At 42.8% G+C, this 12,205-nt stretch overlaps 1 pseudogene; it reads right to left on the bottom strand.

Moving 5' to 3' along the window:
- LOC134221868 (protein tailless-like) overlaps positions 1-11,357 on the bottom strand; it is a 99,397-nt pseudogene extending 88,040 nt beyond the window's left edge.
- Between the last annotated feature and the right edge of the window lie 848 nt (positions 11,358-12,205).

Raw genomic sequence — 12,205 nt, 5'->3', positions numbered from 1 at the left:
TGTCTTGCGACATACAGGGAGCCCATGCAAGGGTTGACGCATACGTGTTGAGAGCCAGATCAGCGCTTGCCAGAAAAGAGCATCTGAGTCTACCCCACCTCAGTTGGCAAACTGAATGACAAAATTGTACCGCGTACAACAAGACCGGCCACAGTTTTATGGAGCGGAAGACAGCCTGGCCATTAGCCCATTCGCCGTTTCAAGTCGGTGTCACCCGGCCTAACTAAGAGGATAGAATGTCCAAACTTCCAGTCCTCGCTTCACAATATTGAATACATATACCAGTAACATGCGCCCAGTAACCCACAATCTGGATCTCACTGGCATTAATCCTGATGTTCCGATAGCCATTCCTACTTGTGCGTTTTAAGCGGCAAACGCACACAGTCGCTTTGATAGGGTCTGCTTGCGAACATTTGTGGCTTTTGGAAGGGATTAAACAGAGCCCATTGCCAAACCCCTCCACATTCTAGGCAAACCCCCTTACTCGCAGTGGCCCCATGAGGGGTCGTAAAGCAACTGGACATAGTCCCTACCACTGGCGGAGACAGAGGTGGGGCACCACACGATGCAATCTGACCATTGTTCTCAACGGCTATTATTCTTGCACCAAGCGGTGCCCCACCAAATAACAATAGCTGGCTCCGCCAGTGGTCCCTACTGCACGTCAATTATGAGTTTAAACGTAGCGTCACATATGACAATGGATATTCTTGAATGTACAAAAAAATGGAACAAATTGACTTGACGCTTGTTAGAGCAAAATGATTTTTTGGCAAATGAGTAAAATGATGCGTTTTGGCATGAAAAACTCAGCCATGATGCTTTTCTTTAATCGCAAACGAATTTGCTCGCGCGGGAAGGCTCGATGATTGAAATTTGTGAAGATTCTACCAACACTGATTGTCGTTTCATACTATATCTCCCTTCTCACTTCTTCGTGTATCTCACTATGTTCTCACTTCTCACTTCTCATTTTTTTACTTCTAATCTCTCGCTTCGCACTTCTTATTTCCTGAACCAGCAATAATAATCCAAATTGAGAGTAAAATGCTCTCTGAACCTTATGATATCTGATTCTAGTAACAATTTTTTTAAATGACTGTATGAAATTGCTCAGCATAGGTAATGACGTAGGGTTACGGGAGGTAGGATTGACATAGGATAAAGAAAAGTGTATTGAGCACATTTTAGTTACACTACGCTAGATTCCTACACTTTTTCAACTGATGTACGCAATAAACTTGCGTGAAAAATCAATTTGAAATGTTTTTTTGGCAGCCAGTTTGATCGACTTAAGCAGGCAGGTTGTTCAAAATATTCACAAAAGCATCACGTTAGAACTTCAGACATTTCTTCATGGAAACATCAATGATTTGCTTTAAAATTCATCTTCTAGTTAGAAGACTTTGAGTGTAAATTTCAAAGGATTTCCCGTTGACATTCAAAAAAATATTCATAGAAAAAGAATGTTTAAACGGAGCAGAGTCTTTTGACAGAAAGCCATTTTGCCGAAGGTCAGAACATAACAAACATTGGTGGTGAATAAGGTGTTTATATGACCAAAAATAGTCATCTATAGCTTATATAGCTATAATAGATACTTAGTAAGGCTGAAAGTTATTTGGCTTAATATATCGTTTGACCAGACAAACCATTTGGCTGAAGCCCAATCTAGTATTAAATTATTTTGCTGAAAATGTCATTTGGTCGAGCAATACCTTTGGCTGAAAAAGAAAACAGTTGGCTGAAATGGTCGTGTGGCAGAAATGGTCATTTGGACAAGATGGTCATTTGAGCGAAGGTGTTGTTCTGCTGAATTGGTCATTTTGCCAAAAAAGCCGTTAAACCGAATAGATCATTTGGCAGAAAATTCCGTTTGGCCGAAATGGTTGTTTACAGAAAGGACATTTTCGGGCCAAATGGCGCCTTTTGGTCAATTTTTGTATAAACTTTATTAAAGTGATTATTTTATTATTAAAATTCATCACTATTTCGGCCAATTTATTCGGTTTAATGACTTTTTAAACCCTATAACATTTTCTTGTAGGTAATTTCTCTGACATTAGTGACATGACGTGACGTGAGAGCCGAATTAGTGTCAAATGACATTAATGTCATAACATTTCGTGACAATTTTTATTTTCGCTCTTAAGACTTTGTATTTATAACAATGATCTGTTCGACAAAATTCTAGGATCTTTTAAGCATTAAATGTTAATCAAAAAATCCGGATTGTTAACAATTTCTGAAAAAAGTTATTAGCAAATTAGTAATTGCAATGCCGACATTTTTTTGACATTTCCTGTCACTGCACCCAAGCATTGTATTTGATTATGTATCTTGACGTAATAATATCAGATAGGAAGCAGAGTCTTGGATGTTTAAGCAAAATAATAAACAAGTAATTACCTAGAATAATGGGGTTAGGGACAAAAGGTCGAAAGACAAAACGTCTAAAGGACAAAAGGTCTAAAGACAAAACGTCGAAAGACAAAAGGTCGAAGGGACAAATTGTCGAAAGGGACAAAAGGTCGAAAGGACAACACGTCGAACGGGACAAAAGGTCGAAACGGAAAGAACGTCGAACGGGACAAAAGGTCGAAAGAAACTAAAGATCAATAAGATCAAAAAATCGAATTGGACAAGGAACTGAAACGGAGAGAATCAATCTAGGACCAGAGTTGCCCTACACAGTTACCAAAAACTCTGCTCTTTCATTTTTCACAATTTTTAACAAATAAATAAAATTCATTCAGTAAGTACAACTAATAGATGGATGTTGAGTTTTCTAAATGTCACTTCGATCTATCAAAATGGTGCACGCCGCACATCAAATACACCGGCGTATGTTACACGCCGGTGTATTTTCAATGTGTGCGCCTGCGTGGCTGCGGAGTGCACTATTTTGACAGATCGAAGCGACATTAAGAAAACCAAGATTTTCATCTATTATTTGCACTCATTGAATGAATTTTATTTAATTGCTAAAAATAGTTTCAAATAAAAAAGGAATTTTTTTGCCAAGTGTATAAGACAACTCTATCTCGCGCAATACAAGTTTTATTCATTTCCTAAATCAACAATATTTTTATCTCTAACGGAGCTATGTAGATGTTCATAATATTGTTTCATAGTAATTACTCCTTCTTTGAAAATTGCTCATTCTTCAACTTTGATTGTTGTGATGAGTGTGTTATTTCTACTCGAAGTTAAATGCATTTCATAAATTCTTTCGGAATCAACTTTGTTATCAACTTGTTCTTGATCGTCCTTTTGCCCCTTTCGACCTTTTGTCCTTTTCGACCTCTTGTCCTTTTTGACCTTTTGTCTTTTTCGACCTTTTCGTCTTTTTGTTCTTTTCGACCTTTTGTGCCTTTCGACCTTTTGTCCTTTCGACCTTTGTCCCTTTCGACGTTTTGTCTTTTCGACCTTTTGTCCTTTCGACCTTTTGTCTTTTCGACCTCTTGTCTTTCGACCTTTTGTCCTTTCGACCTTTTGTCTTTCGACCTTTTGTCATAGATTCAGAATAATGTTTACAATGGGATTTCTTCGTTGGTGCCTTTTTTCGGCATTCCCAACTCACGCATTGTCTACGTTTTGGATAAAAATCTCGCAAGATGCTCCACGAGAGCAAGTGTTATGATTTTCTGCGTTCATTTGCGTGCTGCCTTTGTTCAACGTAAGTAAAAGTGTGGTTAGGGACAAAAGTACGAAAGGACATAATGTTGAACGGGACAAAAGGTCAATAAAACAAAAGGTCGAAAAGAACAAAAAGTCGAAAGGGCCAAAGGGTGCAATAGACAAGAAACTGAAACGAAGAGAATCAATCTCGCACAATACAAGTTTCATTCTTTTCTCAAATCAACAATCTTTTTTGTCTCTAACAGAATAATATTGTTTCAAAGTAATTTCTTCTTCTTTGAAAATTGTCCATTCTTCAACTTTGATTGATATCTCATTATGTATTACATATTTCTGTTTGAAGTTGAATGCATTTCACAAATTCCTTTGGCATACACCCAACTTGTTATCAAACTGTTCTTGATCGACTTTTCATCCCTTTCGACCTTTTGTGCTTTTTAACATTTTGTCCTTTTCAACATTTTGTCCATTTCGACCTTTTGTCCCTGTCGACATTTGGCCTTTCGATCTTCTGTCCGACGTTTTGTCTTTTAGATCTTTCGTCCTTTCGACCTTTTGTCATTTCAACCTTTTGTCTTTCGACCTTTTGTCATAAATTCGTAAAATTGCAACCAACCAAACAGCAACCCATCTTTATCTTTCGTTTCGTTTCGTAGATATTATGGCACGGAACTTTGAGAAGATGGAGGAAGCCTACATCAGACTGAAGACGAAGACACGTCGAAGACGAAGTACATGATACGAAGAGGTTCAAGAGAAGATAATATGAGCCGCCCACCGCGAGTTTGCATCGGTGGTGACGAAATCGAGGTGGTAGAAGCATTTGTGTACTTGGGCTCACTGGTGACTGCTGAAAATGATACCAGCAGAGAAATTCGGAGACGCATAGTGGCTGGAAATCGTACGTACTTTGTATCGAATAGAGTTCGCCGCCGTACCAAACTGACTATCTACAAAACGCTTATTAGACCGGTAGTTCTCTACGAACACGAGACCTGAACGTTGCTCGTCGAGGACTAACGCGCACTGGGAGTTTTCGAAAGGAAAGTGCTGCGTACCATCTATGGTGGGGTGCAGATGGCGGACGGTACGTGGAGGAGGCGAATGAACCACGAGTTGCATCAGCTGTTGGGAGAACCATCCATCGTTCACACCGCGAAAATCGGACGACTACGGAGGGCCGGGCACGTAGCCCGAATGTCGGACAGTAATCCGGTGAAAATGGTTCTCGACAACGATCCGACGGGCACAAGAAGGTGCACAGCGGGCAAGGTGGATCGATCAGGTGGAAGATGACTAGCGGACCCTCCGTAGACTGCGTGGTTGGCGACGTGTAGCCATGGACCGAGCCGAATGGAGAAACTCTGATATACCGCACAGGCCACTTCAGCCTTAGTCTGAATAAATAATAAATAATCTTTATCTTTCGTATGTTCGAACTAAACAGCCACTTGTCCCAAGTGGGCTGAAAACAGCATCCACCTATACTGCCGTTATACGCATAATTGTCCCATGTATATACGGAATCCCAGCAAACATGGGACAAATATGCTTATGACGGCAGTATAGAGCTCATATTAGGAAAATTAGCCAACATTTTATCCATTTCGCTCGACACTTGTGGTGGCTTAAATAAGAAATTGTGAGCAATTATCGTTGTTTTTAACTACTTGGCGCAAAAACCAAAAGTATGTAAGTCCCCTGATAGCATTGGTTAGAGCTCGAATACATGCTAATGTGCAACAATAACTATGCTCAACCGCAGCATAATAGGCAAAGGTTCGAGCCATATACCCTACATATGAAACGTGGAAATAAATCATACGGTGATGCAACTGAGCAACTATTCTCAGCTCATCAGCATAGTGTGTGCCTCATAAGAGTTCAAGCAGTATGCTAATATGGTCGGGGCAGCAGGGACTTTGTCCAAGGGCTTGCGACCCCTCCCCATGGCCACTGCGAGTTAGACCGGGACCATCGTCCCTAACCCCTAATCCCAAGGCGTCAAGCGACCCGTGCCGAGGGGATGCATGGCCAGGGGGGTGAAATAATAAGCTAGGCCTTTAACGGAGCCTGTGGGGTACCTGGGCACCCTCCACAGTAATTGTCCCTTACCGCGTCATGCTGGGCTCTGGCGTGGTGGACCTCTTTTCCCGAGCAACTCGTGGGACCAAAATGGAAAACCAAGTCAATTCTTCAATTAGTGGTAGGCGACAACCCCTTCGCAAGAGGTGGGTTGTTCAGGTCTCCGCCTAGGAGGCCAGAGGCAATAGTCGGCAGCTCAGTGCGCAGCGCCAGCGTGGGTCACTCAACCTTCCTCTCGGCTAAAAAAAACGCCGGTAGGGGTTATTGACGGCCCATGGCTTGTGGAGGCGATGAACCGCAAACGCGATGGGCTTTCGGCCTTCGAGGTGGCGACGGAACAGCTGGATGCCATCATCGACTTTGCGTCATCGAAGCATAATATCAGCAAGGACCTCAAGAGGAGCTTGCAGAAACTTCGAAAGTCGATGCTGGACGCCAAGTTGGAGAGGGCGGTCGGGACGGCCAAGTGTAAACCCGTGAAATCGGTGGAGTCGAGGTCTACCCAGACTGAGGCCCAAGGATTCGCGGACTCGGGCAAGGTCGAATCGACCGAAGGCGTGCCAGCGAAGACGGTGGTACCAAAGTCTACCCAGACTGAGGCTCAAGTATTTGCGGGTACGTCGGGGGTGACTGCTCCAACGGAGCAGACACAAAAACGGGGGAGACAGTCTCCAGGGGATGAGCTCCCTGGGGGCGCTCCAAAACGCGGAGGGTTACTACCCCGAACAAGGGTAGTGGGGCTGGGAAGCTGAACCCCGGTCAGGTACCTCCAAAACCGGGGGAGGAAGGACCTGGAAAGGTCCGTCCACTCAGGCAAGACGGTGGTAAGGGGTTACGGCAGGCTGAAAGTTCTCAGCCGCACCAGACCAGGGAAAGGGGGATGACGCCTCCTGGACCCTGGTCAAGAACAAGAGGAAACCGAAGACGTCAAGGGCCGAAAAGAAGGCCCAGGCGAATGAGGGTAGCAAGAGGTCTAGGGTAGGCGCCAATCGCTCCAGGGGCGATGCCCTAGTCATCACGGCGGACGAGCCCAAGTACTAGAATCTAAGGGTTAAAGACCTGGACGAGATCACCGAAGTCGAAGAGCTCGTCACGGCACTGCGGCGACAGTGTGAAGTGGAGACGCCCACCGCAGCCGTTCGGCTTCGGAAAGGTCCGGCAAGTAACATTGGTTCGGCTATCTGCAGCGGACGCCTCAAGGTAGTCAAGTTAGGGAGCGTCAAGGTGGGATGGTCGGTATGCCCTGTGGGCATATACGAGCAACCCGAAGTTTGCTTCAAGTGCCTGGGACTGGGGCACAAGCAATGGGACTGCAAAGGCCCTGACAGAAGCAATCTCTGCCGACGCTTCGGATTGGAGGGACATAAGGCACAATGCTGCACGAACCCTCCCAATTGTTTGATTTGTTCCAGCAAAGCTGTGAACAGCAAGCACCCCATGGGGGGTTCGATGTGCCCGGCGTTTAAGCGTGCTGCAAAATCACAGTTTAGGTAACGCAGCTGGCTTGCTCGGCCTCGCCCGAGTGTTTGGTGTGCGCAGGTTTAGAGGAAACGGCGGAACACGTGTTGTTCGTGTGCTCACGTTTTTGCGCAATGCGTGACCACATGCTTGCCACATGTGGTCTGGACACTACCCCGGACAACCTAGTTCAGAGGATGTGTAAAGATGAAGTTGGCTGGAACGCCGTTTTATTGGCTATCGCCCAAATCGTCTCGGAGCTACACAGAAGGTGGCGCGTGGACTCAAGGATGGCTAGTTCAGGCGCAAATAAGAGCTGGTCCAAGGGATCGGAGTCGGCTTCATGAGTCATACCGGTGGTCATGCTCTGTGGTCGAACTCGATCCTTTTATCGAACAAGTGGCCGCGCGAAGAACAACATGGTATCGTCGCTTTCGCGGCGTCAGTCAACCGGGCGGGTTCCGAGCCCGAGGACGGAAAGGAGTCCTCGTCAAGGCTGGGGCAGGCGTAGGCACCGCGCCGGCAAGTTCCTCTGTGTGCTGGCGAATAGGCCCTATCGCAAAAAGGTCAATTTGGGGTGCACGCGGCATCATCATTCTTGATACCAGTCGTGCAGAGGAAAGCAGGCGCGAAGTCGACCCTTCCCACCTTCCGAGGACATAGGGCGTGGTAAGGCCACCTAGAAAGCCGGAAACGTGCTGGCACGATACCATGGTGTTCTTCTAAAAAAGCGAGTTACGATGTTCGGTGCTGCAAGGACACGCAGCTAACCTCGAGGGTGCGTTGTGCACTGGCCCCCCTGTGAAGCATTACTTTCTGATTGTACCGAAGGGACTATGGGCTTGGCGGCAATGGAAACGGTTTAGCGGGTCGGGGGTGTAGTCCTGCCTCCCTCGGTGATCCCTAACCCCGCACTTCCTGGTCAACCCAGGATGTCTGTTGAGCAGATTCCCCCTCCATTGCTTAGGAAGAAAAAAAAAGTTTGCTAATATAGTAAAATCCCGTTTTATCACTCTCTAGTGAATTTTGAAATGATAAAACAGTGAATGTGATAAAACCAAAATTATTTTTTGAATACATATCACAAATATAAAGTTCATGCCTTATTTATGCAAAATATAGTGATAGTATGCATTATTTCTTACCGTTAAGGCAACATCCTTGATAGATACTCATAACTAATAGATAATGAACAACAGGCGTTGAAAACCGTCTAAGACGAATTAAGTACTCTCCATTTAATTCCACCCATTATTTTCGATATCTTTGCAGATACGTATTTCGACCACAACTGTGTGGTCGTCTTCAGTGTCTTGTACTTGACTCGACTTCGAGACACTGAAGACGACCACACAGTTGTGGTCGAAATCTGCAAAGATATCGAAAATAATTGGTGGAATTAAATGGAGAGTACTTAATTCGTTTTAGACGGTTGAATACATTCCACTAAAAGAGCTTAAAAAAATTTTCTGAGGCGTTGAAAGTTATTTTATGAAAATCGTTAGTTGTTGACAATATTATTTACGAGAATAAAAAGGAAGCCCAAAAATTTGGAAAAACTACATGGTTTTAAATTCGGGTGAAAAACGTAACAAAATCAGGACGGGATAAAATCGGACCGAAAACGTGATAAGTACGAAAACGAAGTTAGATAAAATCAAGTCAACGCTGTAAACAATAAAACAACTCAAGCTTCAGAAGAAAGTTCCAGTAGGTCTTAAATTTCAACCATGTTGTGCAAATAAAACATTTCAGATCAGTTTGATGTACCAAAAGCGCAAAAAGACCATAATTCTTGTGCTCTTGTATTACCCGTTCTAAATAATGCACATAATGTAGCGCGTAAATTCCTAGAACGAACATTATACACCCATCCTGCGGCACGCAATGCAACTTACCCAACAATATTTTCCCACAATCAACGCATTCCACAGACTGTACAAAAACCGCACTTATTCGCTAATAATTACAACTAACCGCCATCCACCCATCCATCTCGCATTGAATCGCAACCATCATCCTCTACTTCGATGCGGAACATAACCTCTCCCCACACATACGCCCAATATTACTTAACCGCGCATCGGCCAAGGAGTCAATCACGGTATCCCACCGTACCCTCGACGAAGCTTGGTCGCATTTGAACGAGAAAGCTGAATGTTGATTCACACAAAAAAGGATGTGTGCGTTGGCTAAAGAAAATCGGCAGCCACTTGCAAAGTGGCGCAAGTGCCCCCCAAAGCCAAGCTGAACGCCAACCGAAGACGAACTGAAACCGACCAGTTCCCATATCGCTTCCATGCAGTAGGTACAGACACGCAGCAGTCCATCCAGCATCAAGCAAGGCTCTCCCACTCGCCCAGCCGTTCGTATCGTTGCAAAGTTAACTTTCCGCCTTGAATGCTATTTGAACACCATTAATTGAGGCAGCTAAATTAATACCTGTGTTTATGCTGCAAAGTTTGATTCCTCAATCGCTTGTTCGCGTTTCTTCCTCAGCTTCTCATCATCGGCAAGTGGATGAAGGTCTCCAGAAAAAAGGCTATGTATGACCAACAGCGTACTGACGGACTTATACCAAATGAAGCAGAATTAACACAGCCAGCGTAGCTAACTGAGATAAGATTGCGTGTCGTCGCTTCGAAAGTTGAGGAAGGGATACGCATCCCGTCATTTGTACTAGATCCCGACTTTTGACTGAGTACTGTTTGAGGGCTGTACAGCTGAATCTTGACAGTTGGAAATAGACGCCCTCTGCTTCAAAACCGGTCGAGGTGCTAATTATCGATATTTTGTTGATTTACGATCTTAATTTGTTGGCTGTCGTTTCATCCTGCATCAGGATAGCTCGTTGTTTGCTCAATAGCTCACATGCGGAACCTGCCTTACTGCCAGAGGAAGTAAGTCAGGTCGCTAATTAATCTAATTTCCAGCAGGATGCCATGCACGTGTGCACTACAGAATGGGATAGCCGTTTAATCTTTTTGGGTGGTATTACACCTGTAAATCGATATTTTTAAGACATCTTTCTTTTATATTGAGTGTAAGCCATTACCAACATTTTGGTAGAATCAAAGATTGAATTATAACACTGCATGTAAACAAATAATAAAACAAATACATTTATGGATGAAATATAATTTTTCACGCATTATGTGCACACAGCAAATAATTTTGAAAATTCAACAACGTGTAAAATTGCAGCTTATCCCATCAATCGAATTAACATTCAATACTCAATTAAATTTGATTAAATTTTACCAGCAAGCACAGTTTAAATTTATTTTAATTTAACCGAAAAGTAAGATTTATTGAATGTTACGTTCATTTGCATGCTCCAAATATGTGCATGAAAATACATTCAAAATCACAACATATGTTTATCTGTGCAGTTATATCAACCCAAGTAAGAATTGAAAATGAGTTTTTATTAGGGCTGGGTCGAGGTAGTGTTTATCGATAATATCGATATCGGATTCACCAAATATCGATATCGATATCCGAATATCGGAGCCGTATAAAAAAACAATAATAAGAGGTTTATCACATTTTCGATTTTATTACACATTTTCAACAAAAAATAATCAACGATTAGTGTTGCATAAGTTACTTTGCATTTTTAAAAGTCGTGCTATCGACATTGTGCAGAAAATTATCCTATTCACCCTTTCAGGAACCAGGCTGGTACGTGTTTCATTCAGGATGCGCCCTGTTTTTGGAAACAAACGTTCGGATGGAATATACGTCGCGATTCGTGGCAAAAGCTTCAGAGCGGCTTGGTATTAGAATGGAAATAATTTTTTTTCTCATCCCAAAATATCGAAAAATATCACAATCCATGGATTCAACGGGGCATTTCATGTACATGTTGATTTCATTCTGCACTGTACCAGACTTCCGTATGGTTATCCTTCGGGTGTTATGATGCTGAACCATTCCTTCGTGGTAACCCCATACACTTGTATTGGCAACCTTCTTCGGTGGCTGATCCTCTCCGAAAAATTCTTCGTCATCATCAGAACAAGATCCGTCAGCTAAAAAAAACAGAAAATGTGTTATTAAAAATATAAATGCTAAATACAACTTGAGCAAAACTTACCTGGTGGTAGAACCAAGTCGATTATTTTTTTTTCGGATATTTGAATCGAGCATAGTATTAGTATTAGCATTGTTACGATGTAATTCGTAGATTGGACACTAGTGATACTCATGTTTAACTTTTGAGATCCTTATCCAGAATGCTATCAGAAATCAAGATGGGTTGTCCTTGATTCCAGTCTTAGGCAAAAATAACAAAAGCATGAGGATTACAACTCCTGGCCACGATCATCTTCACCGTAACTACACGCAAAAAAATATTCCAGTCGAAACTACCATTCCGAGGGTTATAATAAAACCACTTCTGAAAATATGCACCGACGATTTTCAGCAGATAACAAACCCGTTCGATTTTACCATGCGCGCAGTAAAAGTCAACTGTGGCCCATGCGGAATGTTGTTATATGAACTGAAACAGTGGTGAATTTCTCTGAAACCATGGTAAAATTTACTTAAATTTCATGGTAGTTTTAAAAACAGAGCGTAGTCTACAAAATAGTAATTTCAACCACGGTATTTTTTTCTGTGTAGGGAGAGGAAAGGAAGTGTTGATGTGGTACTTACTTAACGAGAGGCCACCGATTTAGCGACATCCTCATAAGTACCACGGAGTTGAATATTGAGGAAGTTATTCGTTGGGTCAGGATTTGCCTGTAGCATGGCAATATAACCGTGGTACGTCTTACCTCGTAGCACCCCGATCAGGAATGCATAACAAAATTACATCTCAATTCTATTAATGGTTGTTATTTAAAACAACGCAACGTGTGTTATAATTAGATAAAACGATAAAAATGTGTCTTCGGTCAGTTTTATTTCATATCAAAATTATAACAACATTTGTTATGAATATTTTCACAAAATAATTGCCTTTATTTTTTTGTGGACATTGGAAACAAAATTGGAGGTAATCACCTTC

Source organism: Armigeres subalbatus, chromosome 3 (genome assembly GCF_024139115.2).
Source record: "Armigeres subalbatus isolate Guangzhou_Male chromosome 3, GZ_Asu_2, whole genome shotgun sequence".
Taxonomy (NCBI): Eukaryota; Metazoa; Arthropoda; class Insecta; order Diptera; family Culicidae; genus Armigeres; species Armigeres subalbatus.
Note: the sequence above shows the minus strand (reverse complement) of the source record. Positions and strands in the feature narration are given on the sequence as shown.